We start from the raw sequence: 16,015 nt of genomic DNA, 5'->3' as shown, positions 1-16,015 counted from the left end.
ATGTTTGTCACCAAAGGGAGGTTTTTAGGAAGAATTCCCAGCATCTGTGTTTTTTTAATGGCTATTTTCACGTCTATTTCTACAACTTAAAGTAGGAGGAGCTGCAACAAACTTTTCATGCGAGCAAATCCTGTTCCATCTCACTAAACCAACTTCCAAAAGCTTTAGCCAGGTTTATGTACTTTGGAGTTGAATTTTAAACAAATAAAAATGACAGAGCCAATATACAGCTCAGAGCAGAGGATCTATCATATTCTTATTTTATGATTCTGTTGCCAGAGGGAACCTTTTATCAAAACCGTGCTGTCATTGTTGCATTCATTAAAGAAGAAAAAAGGAGGGAAACTACATTGTTCAGGCAGTGCTTCATTTCTGATGATGGATCCCACACACCCTGGGACCTTGGAGTCAGGCAGGGACATGGAAACCCCCAGAGCTGCCCATGGCACTGGCTGGCCTCAGCAGCACAAAGGTGATACTCCCCACTTAACCACTGCATGTGTTTGAATGGCAAAGCTGGGTGGTGGATCTGGGCTGCTCCCTGACAGGATTTTACACTGCAAATAGGCAGCAGCAGGAGTGGAGCTCCACTCACTGCCCAGAGCCCCAGCTTGTGCCCAGAGTATGGCTGTGGGTGCTGAGGTGTGTGTCAGTGTGAGCCTGGGAGGATGGCGAGACAGAAAATACAATGTCTTTTTCTCAGAATAAAACCCCTTTTTCTCCCTTAGATGGACAGTGTGAAGAGAGGAGTTGCTCACCTGAGCTACAAATTGCTCAGTGGTTTTTTTGTCCCAGTGAAAGAGCCAAAATAGGATTCTTCAAGCTGAGTGTTTCCTCACCTGTGTCTGCTGTTGCCCTCTTTGGGCATCACTGCTGGGCCAGCAGGAGCTCAGCACACCTTTCAGCCTGGATCATGCTGGTGTTTATGGGAAATGAAGGGATTTAAGGTAAAATCACACCATGAGTGAAGCATCCTGGCTGTGGGTAAATCCCCATCAGATGGCATGTGGTTTCCAAAGGAATGCAGGATAGATCTTTGCACCTTCCAGGACAGTGATTGAGAGCAGACTGAGTATGCTCCTCCTTCAGAGCTCAGGCACCCACAGGGGCTGGAGGGCTTGGGAAGCCTGGGAGCACATGGGGATGGCAGGTCACTCTGCAGCCATGGGATGGGCACAGCAGCACTTGGGCATTAAGACATTCTTCAGGAGGGGAAGCTTTATAGTGAGAGAAAAGATAAGATAATTGTGTTTTTTTTTAAATTGGAAAGATGACTGAAGAATTTTAGAAATGTTTCATCCAAATGTTGAGCTCTCAAGAAGCTGCAGCCAGCCTCCTGCCCACTCTGTGTGTGCACTTACACTCTACAGTCATCACACAGCTGGGAAGAAATGTGGGTGGAAAAAATCTTGTGGAGTATATTGGCTTATAATAAAACAAAGTCTTTCTGGGGTAATCTCAAATAATTTCTATGTCGTTAGGAAGATCAGGACCAGCTTTTTATGTATTGCTAAATATTTTGAGCACAGTACTACTACTTCCTGCAGCTGAGGGCAAATTTTAAAAAATCCTTAGATACCTCATTCTCCCTAAAACCAGTATTTGCTAATTAGCATGTATTTATCTTCACACACATATACATAATTTGCATATTTCTGATGCCCTGCACAAACATAATACACCTCGGTCTCCAGACATTGTTTAGAAATTAGAGGAGTTGAGGAGGTACCTGCCTGCAGATCAATTAGCATCCCAAATTAGTGCTCTTGGATACCAGTTGTTCTAGATCCAGACACAGCTGGACTTTTCCTTGTGAAAGTTTGACCCTGCAGTAAGGTGAGTAGGTGACCTGTCTCTGCCCTTATCCTGCTCAAATTTAATCTTTAGAGGGTTGAAGATATGTTTCTGGGATTGGGGAAATCGAGAGTGTTTTTTCACTGGAAATTGTGGTGATTAAGGGGAAAAGGCATTATAATTAGGGTGAAACTAATGCAAACAGCATCTTCAAAAATGTGTATTTTCATGTTGTACAGAGACTAAGAAGAATGATCTGAGCTTCTAGCCTTTTTTTCTTCATTGCACATTTCAGATCAAATCCAGCACTGGTCTTATCTTTGGAAGTTCCTAGATCTATTAAATCTGAGATTGCAATGTATTTCCAGCAAGGTAAGCTGTTTTTCATGTGCTAGGAAAGGGGATGGATGATGAAAATAGTCAAATTTTCTCCTTTCCTTCAGGATGATATAGATAAAGTGTGACTTCTCTGAAGCTGGTGCAGGATCAGCACCAGAGGATATGGGTAGATGCCAGATAGGGCTGATTCTCCTCCCATGGTTTATATCTGAGCCACCACTTTAGACTCACAGAGAAAAACTGAGGAGTGTGGGGTTTTGGAAAGAGGAACAAAGGAGACAATTCTGTCTCAGCTGTTAGGGAGTGGCAGGATGTTCAGAAGCTGCTTGCTGGGAACTTTGGCTGAGCCACTGAGCTTTTGTGTGTTGCTCGTGTGCACAGCTCAGGAGGCCCTGTTTGCCAGCTGACCCCACAGAGGGGTGGGCTTTCCCCGTGGCTGCTGTGAGCTCTATGGTTGCTTGCCAGGGCAGAGCCTTTTTCTCTTGCTTGTCAGCAAACCCTGGCACTGCTGATGGGTGGTCTGGCCCAAAAGCACAGCAAGGACTGTGTTGGATTGCCCACATGATTCAGAGCTGCTGCACGGGGATGGAGTGACTGTTCACTGTCATTTCTTTCCTTCTGACATTGTCCTCTGCAAATTATGAGATGTAAAGAAAAAAAATGTGGGGAAGTTTTAGGATCAGGTAAAGGACTCTGTTAAATCCATACACCCATTTCCGAGTAACAGCAGCAACACAGGATAGCAGGGCTGGATCCTTGTAGGTGTGTATCTGCATATTTCCATCAAAGGCAGTCATTTGTCAATTTAAGCTTGAGCAGGTTTTTGCCCTAAAAACCTTGTAAAATGTCTCATTTTAGAGTGATTTTTATTGGTTTTTTTGTCAACCCAATAAACAAAGGCTTTCTCAATAGTATTTCAATGGGCTGGCATGGCCTGTGGCCATGCCAGGCTGTAGCCAGGGCTGGTGTGTGTTTCATAGCTCTGACTGAGGGTCCAGAGCTGACTGCCATCACTTCCATGACTGGCACCCAGAGATGCTGTCACAGTCAGGTCTGGCATCTTTATGAAGTATTAAATAGCCATCATATATCTCACTGGGGAAGACTAAGAGAACATTGGGTCTTCTAATCCAGATGGTACTAAACCCAGGTTTTCTTACAAGGATGCTGGATAATCTTCTGGTACAGAGACCCCTTTAATCTTAATTTTCAGAGCAGGAGATGGCCAGTGACAGGAGGGACCATACTGTGCCCTTAAAAAAAAAAGGCAAATGATAGGTCTGTGATTTCAGTCCTATGAAAATCACTTATTGTCAAGGTGGGAGTTTGGAGTCAGACAGCAGTGCAGGCAGCAAGGTGCCAGCCAGCCTGCTTGAACTTCAGTTCCTCTGAGCCAAGAAATACTCTAATTATTTTATGCAACATGTGGCCCTTTGATTCTGGCAAGCAGAAGCAGAGAGAAAGTTGCTATGCAACCAGGCAAGCAGCTGCTGAGCCAAGGAGTCCAAGAACTGGGAACATTTACAAACATGAATTGTCTTAAAAAACACAAATGGACAGAATTTTATGGTTGCTTCCAATTTTTTGTTTGTCATCATCTTCCTTCTGAATTTATTTAGTCAGTGTTGGTGAAGGGTCATAGAAATGTTGCCTCAGGTGCAGGCTGGCAGCCTGTTTTGGGAGCTGTAAAACTATGAGAATTTGGCCTTGGTGACAGCGACATTCTGTCCATGCAGCTGACCCGGGACTTTAATTATTTTAGTCTAGCCTTGCACTGAGCCCAGAGCCCTGCCCCTGTGACTGCAGTGCTGGCTGGGGCATGGTGTCTCTGGCTGCGGTGCCAGGTCACCAGGAGGTTGTGTTCAAGTCCACGGCTGGCAGGGATGAGCTGTGCAGAGGGACATCCCACACTGCCTTTGTTCCTGAACCAAAATGAGTTCCAAGGCCCCTGCAGGGACCATCACCCTGGGGTGAATGTTTGTTCAGATGAATGGCTGAATTTTGCTTGTGTTTTCTGCAAAAATAAATGTGGCTGTCTTCTCAAAAACTGGGCAACCAGCAAACTGGTGTTACTGCTCTGCTCAGATGCAGTTCTAGTGCTAGCAGGGAGGCCTGTCTGGCATTAGCTTTTTATTACATAAATAACTGAATAAATAGTAGTGAAGAACAAGTTCCCTTTTCTTCCCTCAAATATACACAATGAACTAGCAAAGGTCATTGACAATCTTTTTAATGGAGTTACAGCTGAATTACAACTGGACACAAAAGACAAGCTCTGACTACCACTCGGGCTATTTACCTACTTAATAAATTCCAGGAGAAGTGTGCATTCAGGGCTGTAAACAAGTCCTTTCTAACCATCCCTTCCCATACAGGCTGTAAACTCTGTTTAGACACTCTGACTTGGAAATAATATATTGGAATAAACACTGCTCCCCCTGCACCACAACCTAATTCACTGCATGGCAGACGGGGGCATTAGGTGAAGTCCCTGCAGAGGAAGATCGATGGTTAAAGAACTGCCAAGTAGGGCCACAAATCCTTCATCAAATTACAGCCAGGGTGTTCAGGCTGCTTCTTCTGGCTCTTATTGATAAAATTCAGACAGCAAATTATCATATCAAAGTATAAATTCAAAGCAGCAGAGCGATAATCATCTCCAATTCCTGGTGGATAAGCAACTAATGAGAGATTTGATGAACTACAAATGCAGGAGATAACAAAATAATTACAAAATGGCAAACTCTTGTCTGCCAAACAAGTTGGAGACTTTAAGGAAGAAGGATAAGGAGAAATTTTTTAAGAGGTGCTTTTTATAAGGAAAACATGTATCAACAGTCCATCTTTGACCAGATATATTAGGGAAATTATACCAAAGCATGTTGGGAAGTGTTCAAGGCTAGGTTGGAGGGAGCTCGGAGCAATCTGGTCTAGTGAAATGTGTCCTTGCCCATGGCAGGGCGGTTAGAACTAGATGATTTTTAAGGGGCCTTCCAACCCAAATAATTTTATGATTCTTTGTCCACTTGGTGCTTTTACTAGTTCTGCATGTTTCTTAAATTTTATTCCAACAAGAGATCATTCTGATTTTAATAGTAAAGCTCATTTTCCTGTTGCAGTAATTAAGAGTCTAATTTGTCTGTTGATGGTTTTGGATGCTCAGCGTAAACATAGGGAATGGGTAATGGTGCAGGCACCTGGGAAGCCTTTCAGTCCAAAAGGCTCTTAAAATTATCTGTTCTAAGATGTTAAATCAACAAAGGAGGTGAAGGGGGAAAATTACAGAGGTTTCTGCCTGTGAAGCTGCAAAATGTCTGCCTGGAGCTGGGAATCAGTGAGTGATGAGGCAATGGGTTTGGGTTTGCTGATGGCAGGGACCTGCCATGCAGAGATCCACTGAAGGGTCTCTGAAAGGGGATGAGCTACAAGGTTGAGTTTTTGAGGGAAGATTTTATCAGATGGGAGATGTGGTGCTAGTGAAACTTTTTAAATGGCTTAATATATAAGAAATTGCATCTTACAGATATCATGCAGATGGAATCTGCAAAATGCAGCCATACCCTGACCCTGGAGAAGGGAGATGGAGACTGTGCTCAGGTCCTGGCTGTCTGCGGAGGGGACCATGCTGGTTGCAGTGGAGGCTGAAGCAGCTAAGGGAGGTTTGGAAAGGGGCTGGAAGGGGGGGCTTGGGCTCTGCATGGCAGGACTTTGTCTGTAGTGAGGAGAAGGCACCAGGAGCTGCCTGAGTGGCTGAGAGTTGAATTTGGGCAGAAACACAACAGCTGGGGAACAGCAGAAAGGCAGGAGGGAGCTGAGTTGTGCTCTAGGAATGAATCCCTCACATTTGGGCTGCAGGGTGAGGAGTCCCTCATTCACTCTGTGACCTTATGCTGGGTGACAGCTCAGGACAGCAAACCACTCCCTGGGGAGAGGAAAGTGCTGTTTCACGTGCCTGTAAAGCCAGCCCTTGTCTCCTGATGAGTGCAGCTTTGGTGGCTGATCTCTAGAGACTCCAGCCTTTTCCCAAACACTGCAAACTGTTGGAAATCCTTATTCCAAAGAGCTTGCAGTCAGAATCAAAAGAAGACAGAGGCAGTTCAAAAGAAACAAGGACAAGAAAAATTTAGGTGTATGTGATATTCAAGATGTCATTAGCTGTAAATAATGATTTGTCTGACCTTGGCACTGCTCCCAGGAAGTCACACCAGGCTCAAGAATGCAACACGATGACGCACAAGTTGAAAATACTGTGTCAAACCCCACCTGGTTCCTGTTAGCTGAAGGTCTTGTTGACACTGCTCATTTGTTCTTCACTCGACTGAATACTCATGAACTCATTGAAGGATGCAGCTTGATGGAACTGCTTGGCAAGCCCTGATAGTTTTAAAACATTTAATAAATTACTAATTAAAGGAGGAGAAAAAACTCAGCTCAGAAATGTCAGCAAACATGTGCATTGTTTTTTTCAACATTTTGTAAATTAAGTAATTTAAATTGATTGATGAAAACTGTTTCCTTTTCTTTTTCTTTTTTTTTTTCCCCAATGTGGGATGTTTATGGAAACTACTTTGATTTGGGCTTGCCCAAGTACTGACAATGCTCCTTGCGTCTTCCTCAAGGACCTCATCATAGCTTGTGCAGAAAGGATTTCTCTAACCTGCAAGTGAATCACACCGACCTGTTTTTTGAACCAGAGCTTCATGGGGGTGCCTTCTAAAAGCCCAGCTAACAGCAGATACAGTGTTCATGAAGTACTGAATATCCATAATGGTTTTTTTGATGAATATGGTTTGAATATATTTTCATACCTCTTACACAAACATAGAGAAGTATTTTAACTGCTGTTATCCCTCTTAGCCTCCTGCAGACCATCTGACCCATCAGCTTTGTTTGCTATTGCTGAAAAACTGGGACTGAACTTCATGAATGAATTTTGAGGTGAGCTGAGGGAAGATACCAAGTGGAAGATATCACCTCACAGATTCATGTGCTGTTTTGTCCCCTTTTAAAAATGGTATAATTTTCTTAAATAATAGTGTGCTCCTTTCCCTGTGGGGAGACAGTTTGGACTCCTATAATATTTTGTGTGTTGGGGGGGCAAGTCATGCACATGTGGATATTTGTGCTTACATATCTGCCTTTTATCACAGTTTGCTATGGTTGCTACATACTCCTGATGGAGAAAGCAGGGCCAAAATGCTGCTTGAAGGGATACAAGAAGATGGAGGGCCTCGTGGTAATAATTAGCATCTCTTGAGGAGTGACTCCATGATCCTGAGCTGACCACCAAGGTAAATAGAACACTTTGCTAGAAATCCTCTAACTCAAGCTAGTCTCCTCTGGTTGTGCAAATGAACTTTGATAATGAAACAATTGTGGTTTTCAAGTTTGACACATCTAATGAACCTCTGCTCCTTCAAATTTGTACTGAACATCTTCTCCATGTAACCAGTGAGTAAGAGGAACATAGTTCAAGTATCTTTCCTCATCCTATTTCCTGATAAGATACATAAACATCGCCAAGTTACTTTTTCAAGAGAAAATACAATCCTCTGGCTTTCAATGAGCAATTGTGAAATAAACTGTTTCCTCTGTTGTAGGGGGATACAGTGTGGGTGAATGAAGGTGGTATAGAAGGTAATCTTATCCCCCAATGAGTTGCAGCTGGACCAATTATCAAAGATTAGAAGCAGGCCTGATCTTAACAGGCCACACCTGTAGCCAATAAGAACAAGTGGTATAAAAGAGTGGATTGGTGGGATGTGGAGTCAGATGACTGCTGCAAGGACTGGGAACAGTCAGTGCTGAGAGGAGCTGCTTGCAAGGAACATTGATCAGGTATGAAGCTTTGGTGATATGAAATCCTTGCACTATAATGATGTTAGAACTCATGCAATCTAAGACGACACTCTGTTCCTTAAAAATGCTAGTTTTAGCTAATCAAGTAAGAAGTATGAGAAGGACCACATAGTTCCTTCTGAGGCCTGAAGAGATTGTGTTGTGGCTCAAAAACTCAGTAAAATCAAACCCAAAACAATCCTGAATGATGATGGCTGACTGGAATGGCAGGGATTGTTCTGAAAGTCTGAAGTTCTATAGGAATTTATGTTTCTGAGTCACCCAAGATCCCTCAGTGGTAAGCAAAATAACAAAATGGAGAAAATGCCTAGAGTACCATCCATTAGAAAACAAACAAATCATAGAGAACTTTGCCAAGATATAACTCAGGCAATTAAACAGGGAAAGCATTCCTGCCTTAATCTTGCTGTGTGCTTGTTGGTCTTAAACAAGGATTAGAACTTGTAGATTTATGACCTGTATATAAAATAAATAAAAAATCCCTCATAGAAGAGGGATTCTCTTTGCATAAAAAGTGATGTTTGGCAGAGATGATTGTGCACTAGAAGATTTGACTTTCAAATATTCTCACAAATCAAAGCAATTCCTTGATGAGCCAGTTTTACTATTCTAAACCCCAAAGAAAAGCATCCCCAGGTGACACAAACTGAAGCCCTGACCTGAGCAGCTGCAGGCCTGTTTCAGTTGATAATTGAAATTCATTAAGCCAGGCCAAGAAAGGCAATAGGAACATGGCAAAAGAGTAAATACCTTAAAACCAAGCCAGCCCTTTCCTCCTCTTGCCCTTAGTCCCCAGACCCCTAGAGATCCTTCCCTCTAAATTAGCATTCCTCCTTCAGGGTCAAAACTCTTAAACACCTGTAGAATATCCCCTGAACCAATCCTGACCTATGTTTTGTGAACTTGGTTCACCTTCTGCTACTGAAACTCTGCCTATTTTTCAGGGTGAGAATGACAAAGACTGGGTTAGAAAGAATTTCTTCAATTTGTAAAATTTACTGACTTATCACAGGTGCTTGGTACCCAGGGGAGGGTATCTCAATCTGCTGGATGAGTCAAAACCTGTCCATAAAAGAAAGGGCTGTGTGACAAAGAAGAGTGTTGCTGGTGCCTCTGTGCAGCTCTCCTGGTTTCAGCATTGGGAAGTTTCCCTGGAATTGGTTTCTGTATCAAGGGAGCCATGGGCAGTAACTCTCTGCCATTAGGAGAGGGATTCAGAAAAGCTGGATACTGCCCCAGTGCCTCTGATGCCTCTGCTCCCTCCCAAACCATGGGGACTGTCAGGGCTTAGCAGGGACATGGGCTGAAGGAACTCTGAGCTGGTGAATGACCATCAACATCCAAACTTCTGCAACTTTATGTGAAGGTACCAAAAACCAGGGTGGATATGGGGTCACACAAAAGCTCTGTTTCTAAAGGCACTTTTCGGAAGAACCTCATTTTAAGGCAACACTAGCCCTGCAAATAAGTTATTACACTTATTTATAAGATGCTCATGAATAATTTATAGTACATTAACTTGTAAATGTGATAGCTTTTGAAATCATTAGGCTCCAGTAGCTTGCTTTGTAAGTCCATGGGCTGGATCTCATTATTAAAAGCTAATTAGCTCATTCAACTGGAACACATTCTGTCAAATAGCTATGCCAGTGCTCTTCTTTTTATTACAACAGATTATAATAATTCTAAAAATATTCCAGAAATGGCATAATGGAAATATTTAATAATAAAGATACAACATTCTCTATGAGTAGATAATTTCACTACAACTTCAAAAAGTTTTCCAAGACTCAGTAAATGAGGTTTCAGGATTATGATTATTTTTACAAATATATGGTATTAGAAATATCTGATATATATAATCTCATTTATTTAAATATTAAAGTGATAGCTAATACATGGGAGGGATGCTTTCAAATTGTTCATTTGGATGTGTGAGAAGCTTGGATCTGTTTAAAAAGTTATGCTGCTAAAGTTAGATTTCTAAGCCATGTTTGGCACTAGAAAGGACTCAGATCACAACTAAGTGTGAGCAACATACCCACAACAGCAGGGTCAGGGGGTGGGGCAATGCCTGAGGCTGCTCTTGTCCCAGTCACAGGGAAATACTGTGGCCATCAGTCAGTTGTAAATTCAATTTTTTTTTTTTCCATGAAAAGTATTTATTTGCTGTTGAATTTTACATACAGAGAAAACACTGCATTTTCCACTGTTCCTCCTATGGGTATCATTCCAGCCACTTTGAAGTGAAATTTGAGGAGGAGAGGAAAGACTAGACACTGACTGAGCATTTCCCACCTCTGGCACTGGACCAGGAGTCACAGCCAGCACAGCTCCTCAGGTGACAAACCCAGGTGTCAGAAACAGCCCAAGAACCACCTGGCCAGTACCATGGGGAAGATTATCTTTGCACAAATGACTTGTTCCCCAGTCTTCCCATACCACCCTTCCTATGAAAATAATCAGAGTGTACCCATCCAGCACAATATCAGAGGAGATGTTCTGTAGAATGTGTCTTTTTATCAGCATAAAGCAAAATGTCATTTAGGTCCATTTCTGCTAAAACCCTTTGGGAGAAGAGCCTCTGTAGGAAAAACAATTGCCACTGGGTATAAAAAAAAATCTAGCTGGTTTGATAGTAATTATCTGTTGTTGGATTTGTAAAGTATTTGCTGTATAAATTATCCAAACATTCTTTTTCTTTCCCAGTATTTTGGGTTTATATTTGTCTTTCCTTCAAATTTAAACATTTTTAAGCTTCAATACTTTTAAATCCCTATTACCAGTTTTAAAAGGGATTAGGGTAAATGGCTTTTATTGTGCAGCCACAATACTATTGCTTTCAAATACATCTTCTTGGATTTCCTGCTAAGAAAAAAAAAAAAAAGGAGGAATTTAAATAATTCACAGCAAAGCTACAATGTCTGCTTCTCCCCTGATGAATGTTTCCCTTTAGGAAAGGCAGTTCTCTTATTAATATAACATCTGGCTTTCATCTTGAATAAATACAACAACTCAAAAGCAGAAGAGTAGAAAAATATGAGCTTTCTGGCATATCAAGTAGCCAAAAGGTCTAATTAACAGAAATACCTCACAAGCAATGCTGCTTGAGAAATTGCCATAAATGAATCTTTTGGGACAAGGTGTTTCGGAGGGTCTACTTGGTCACCTGGAGAGCTGAGAGGAGAGGGATGGCAAGAGGAGCAGCAAGCAGCTGGGATTTGTGGCTCTGCAGGTCCCAGCAGCGCTGGGAGCCTCCCCTGCAGGGAGGGCAGCAGGAAAGCTGAGCAGTGCCACTGGCAGCTCTGGGCCACAACCCCTTGGCTGCCCTTTGCCCTTGTCAGAAAATGTGTCCTGCTCCTGCAGAACCCATCTCCAGGGCCTCTTGCCTTCTAAAATGCAGTTTTGAGAACCAGACCTGTCTTTAGAGAGAAAGTCAAGAGGGTATTTAATGATTTTAGACTTTTATCACTGAAATTAAAAACAACCCACAAAAAACCCAAACAAATGAAAAATAAAATCTAGAAATAAAAATCCTCCAGAAAAGCAGTGAGGAGGGCAGGGATTTAACAAATGTCTCAGAGTCATTTTGTTTCCCTGCTGCAGAGTAGGAGAGTGGACATGTTCCTGATGGAGGTATGGACCTGAATCAGGGGCTGCCATGAGCAGGGACTCTCTGAATTGAACCCAGTTCATATTTCCTGCCTCTCTCCTTTGCTGTGGGGAGTGCATTGATCTGCCTTGTCCATCAGTGAGCAGACACCAGGCTGGCCAGAGCAGTGCAGTTGGGTTTTTGTGTGCTGCTATCCCTGCTGGGTGTGAGTGCTCTGGATGTGCCACAACAGGGCAGGGACTGCAGCTCTGCTGGGATGGCAACTGCAGCGTGGGGGTGACAGCAGCTGGGAGGTTCCTGAGCAGAGTTTGTTGCAGCTTAGAAAATCATTGTGTTCACTGCAGCTGCTGACTGGAAGCTGAGCCCAGCCTGACAGGAGTGGCTGGCAGGAGGGCAGTTGGATATAAATGCCTTTTTATTTCTGTTCCATTTGGGCTATTGTGTAACACTTTGATCTGAAAGCTCTTGTAATTTAGAAGTTTTAAATTTAATGTTACGACTTTGAGAAGCAGCTAATATAATGTTTAACTTTCATGAAGTCTTATCTATTTTTTTTTTTAATAAATTCTTTTGGCCTTGCACTGTAAGGGCAAAGTCCTGGGAAATGAACCCAAGAGCTGGATCTGTCTCAGGGTCTTGTATCTTCTCCCTTTATTTGGTCTGTTTCTGTCACCCTTAAAACTCTGTAGCTTCGCAGCATGCCCCTATAAGGTAAAATTCAATTCCTCCTTTCTGTAGAAGGAAAAACTGATGCACAGAACAGATAAATTACCTGCCCAAGGTCAGAGTGTGACTGAGGGAGCACTAGCACACTGATGAAACCATTTCTATCCCATTTTGATAAGCCTCAAAGTGGCTCTTGTTAGGAAGCACTGGAATGGAATATCTGTAGCAATGGGAAAATATCTTTTTACCCCTTTTTCATGGGTACCTTTACATCAAACCTTTACATAAGCCTTGGTGATAAATTTTAGCTGCTAGTGGGGTAAGCATGAATGAACAAAAAGCAAATTTATAGGGAGCAGGCAAAATGTTGCAAATAAATTTGCAAGAATGTACTGTCTTATATCCTGCAAGACACAGGGACCAAGCCTGTTCTAGCCTGCCATACAGAATTCCCACTCACACTGATTGGTGCCTTTCAGCAATTTCTGAGGTGAGGGACACCAGGAGGATACAGTCAAGTTTTCTTATGATGGCCTGTTTCCATTAACTGAAAGCAAAGACCTCACATGTCAAGATCTAATGTTTCAAGAAGCCATTTGTTGTTGACTTGACTTTTGTTTGACAGGTACAATGTTGTTAATGAAAAGAGAGGACTCACTTTGTCACTATGGTGAAAACACAGAGAAAGATTTCTGTTGTGGGTTAGACTTGTTTCCTCCAGTGAAAAAACAGTATCTTATCTCTTGTGACTCTTCCTAAATGTGTAAACATCAGTTGCTCAGGAAAGTGATATCAAAATGAAAGGAGACATTTCACTCATCCTCGCCCACATGTCAAGGCAGTGGAATTTTGGCTGCATTCCTTTATTCCGCTAGCACCTGATTTCTTATGGTTTAACCTCTGGACCCTGAGAGCCAGACAAGTAACTCACTCATCTGCATCTTCACTTTCCTTCCCTGCCAGCTCTCAAAGCAACTTAGTGGGCTGGTTCTTGCACTTTTGTGCATTTTACTGATAATTCTCATCTGGTGATATGTCTTATTGCACTAGATTGCTACAAAGAAATCTAGGTGAAATGCCATGTTTAAAACAGTGGTTATTTGAACACTCTGTTGAGAAGGAAGTTTGCTTAACCGAGATTCACAACTCCTTCGATAGCCTGTCCCAGCTGCCCCCAGCATCTGGGGGGCTGCTGTAACCACCCCAGACAGAACATGGTGGGGTGCTCAATGTGCTGTGAATGCTGCTGAATCCTTAGCTGGGACCAAGAAAACACAGACACTCTCAGCTCTGGAGATCTTGTGCAATTAGGAGGAGAATGCATTCCTGGATTCAGATACTGATACTCTGAGGTTTATTTTTTCATCTTGAAAGGCATAAAGACCACGCTAGTGGTTTTAACGGGAACATGTACAGGTTGATTTTTCCCACTGTCCCTCTGTGTCTGCAGGAAATTATAACCAGGAAAGAGCCAAGCTGTGATAACCCCATCACCACCAGGGATGGTCTCTTGCTGCCTTCCATTCTGATGTGTCTCCTAACCTGCTCTTCTCCTCCCAGTGCCAGCGCTGGCCCTGTGGCAGTGGCCGCCCTGCGAGCGCTGCTGCAGCATCAGACAGCCCCGATGATGATGATGGGGAAAGCAGCAGCAGGAGATGGGAGCGAGTTTTTCCCAGTCACGGGACTTGCTCAGCAGCATGTATTATTCAGTCTTTCCATTTGCAATCATCAGAGTGAGTCTCTCCTTACAAGAGAGGCACAGTCCTGCTGACATTAAACGCTCTGGCAGAGGGCTGCAGACATCAGTGGGGAAAGACCATATTTTAATGGGTTTTGTCTCTTAAGTAAAACCTCAAAATGAATTATTTTCCCCTTGTTTATAATCATTTCAGTAATCTGAAAGCATTTATTTCTGTCACCAACAGAATAATTCTTCCTTTTGACAGAGAAGTGAAGTTCACAGTCTGTTGAGGTACCATTATTTTTGGGAAAAGGAGGTTTCAAAGGCACTTTTCTAAGTGATTACAGTAACTCTTGGGTAGCCCAACTGCCCTCAGGTGTCACCTCACTCAGGGGCTGCCCCACTACTGTGGTCATTAAAAAACAGCTCAGCATTTACATGAGGCTGGGTTAAAATTCATCTTTGTGAAAGACTGCATCATTTAAAAAAAAACACTCACAGACCAGCATCATTCTTGAAATCAGTTAGCTAATGAGCTTTTTGATTTTTAATTATTATTATTTTTCACTGTGTCTTTTACTGTACATAAACAAGGAGAAGATGATCTCTTTTGCTAAGCTTCTTTGCTGCAGTAGTGGAAATCAGCTTGTATAAGAATTGCTTTTTGCTTGGCTACTTGCTCTGTTTTCACATAGAAAATTGTTGTAAAAACTACTTTGAAAACCACATAGCAATAGTTTTAATATTATTGCCAAATTAATTATGACACTATTGGTAGTCTCTTGATCATTGCAAAAACTCTCTTCAGCATTCTGAGGAAGGTAGAGAGCAGAGGATGGAGCAAATTCAAGAGCTGAACATTTTCAAATAAAGATCATCTGAAGATCCAAACCCCCGTGGCAGAGAATGGCTGCAGCCATGGGACCACCACTGTCTCAGCTGTTTCAGTGAGCAGGCAGACACTGGACATTTAGTGTTTTCCCAAATCTACTTAATAACAATCCCTTGTATAACATGGTCTACTCCTGCCATTTATTAAAATCTGTGATTTGGGGGAAGAAAAAAAAGCAATATGTTTGAGCCTCAAAGGGTTTCAGTGGGGTTCAGTTTGTTTAAGTTGTCAAATGTTTATTAATTTCTTTCAGAAGAAAATCCTTATGCTTTGTTGCAGAAGGATATTTTATTAAGTTCAGACAAACTGAACTGACTTTCAGCAAATAGCATTTGGCTCTTGAACCAGGAGGAAATAGCTTGGTAAGGTGCCATCATATTACAAAAGTGATCTGGTGGCTAGAGGTCAGAAATTCTGGTGTTTGTTCATTTGTATTGAATATATTGAATTTGTGATGCATTATCTGAGTTCCTGTCAGTGCTTTTCTCAATCAGAATGTCACCCTAGTCCAGGAGGAAATGCAATAAATGTGTGGTCTGTGCTCCTACAAACAAAGGGCTTCTGGAAATGTTGATATTGCTGTGGTTCTCTCAAGCTGCTTCGGGTATGCTGCACATGTGGCCAGCCCCTGCCTGCCCTGGGACCCTGCTTTGAGTCTCATCAAGGCAGGCAGCTGCTGCTGGCCCCAAATGGGTGAGAGACATGAGCAGTATCAAACCAATTGGCAACACTGAACGAGAGCAGTGGTTTCTGTCCCTGTGTGCTTGTGTGACAGTCAGACCTTGTGGCTGTCTGCTTCAGAATCAGGATGGAGAGGTCAGAGATGGGCTGGCAGTTTTGAGCTCTTTCACAGATTTCTCCCCTGTAAGGCTCAGTAACTCACTCTGCTTTGATTTTCCAATAGGAAAGTAGAGTTTGCAATCCCCTTCCTGTCATGGCTCCTTGGGGGCTGGTCAAGGACAGTGATGCTTCCACTGCTACCTAATCTGCAGCATCCAGGGTAGGAACTACCTAGCCCTTGGCTTGCATTATGCCTGGTGCACTGGCCCTTGATCTCACCTGGGGCTTTGGAGCACTGCCTTGAACCTGAATTTAATATGTTGTACATAACTCAGCAGAGACTGAGCACTGTCCAGCCATGGCCAGCAGCACTGGGGACCCCCCTTGTGCA

The 16,015-nt window shown here is 42.8% G+C and overlaps 1 long non-coding RNA gene across 1 annotated transcript in view; it reads left to right on the top strand.

Moving 5' to 3' along the window:
- The first annotated feature begins 6,475 nt into the window (after positions 1-6,475).
- LOC132331467 (uncharacterized) overlaps positions 6,476-16,015 on the top strand; it is a 111,088-nt gene continuing 101,548 nt past the window's right edge. Inside the window, exons 1-2 of the long non-coding RNA XR_009487594.1 lie at positions 6,476-7,071; positions 7,284-7,424. This is a non-coding gene — a long non-coding RNA (uncharacterized LOC132331467). The remainder of the gene's footprint in view (positions 7,072-7,283; positions 7,425-16,015) is intronic.

Source organism: Haemorhous mexicanus, chromosome 10, assembly GCF_027477595.1.
Source record: "Haemorhous mexicanus isolate bHaeMex1 chromosome 10, bHaeMex1.pri, whole genome shotgun sequence".
Lineage (NCBI taxonomy): Eukaryota > Metazoa > Chordata > Aves > Passeriformes > Fringillidae > Haemorhous > Haemorhous mexicanus.
This window is presented reverse-complemented; position numbering and strand designations above follow the sequence as displayed.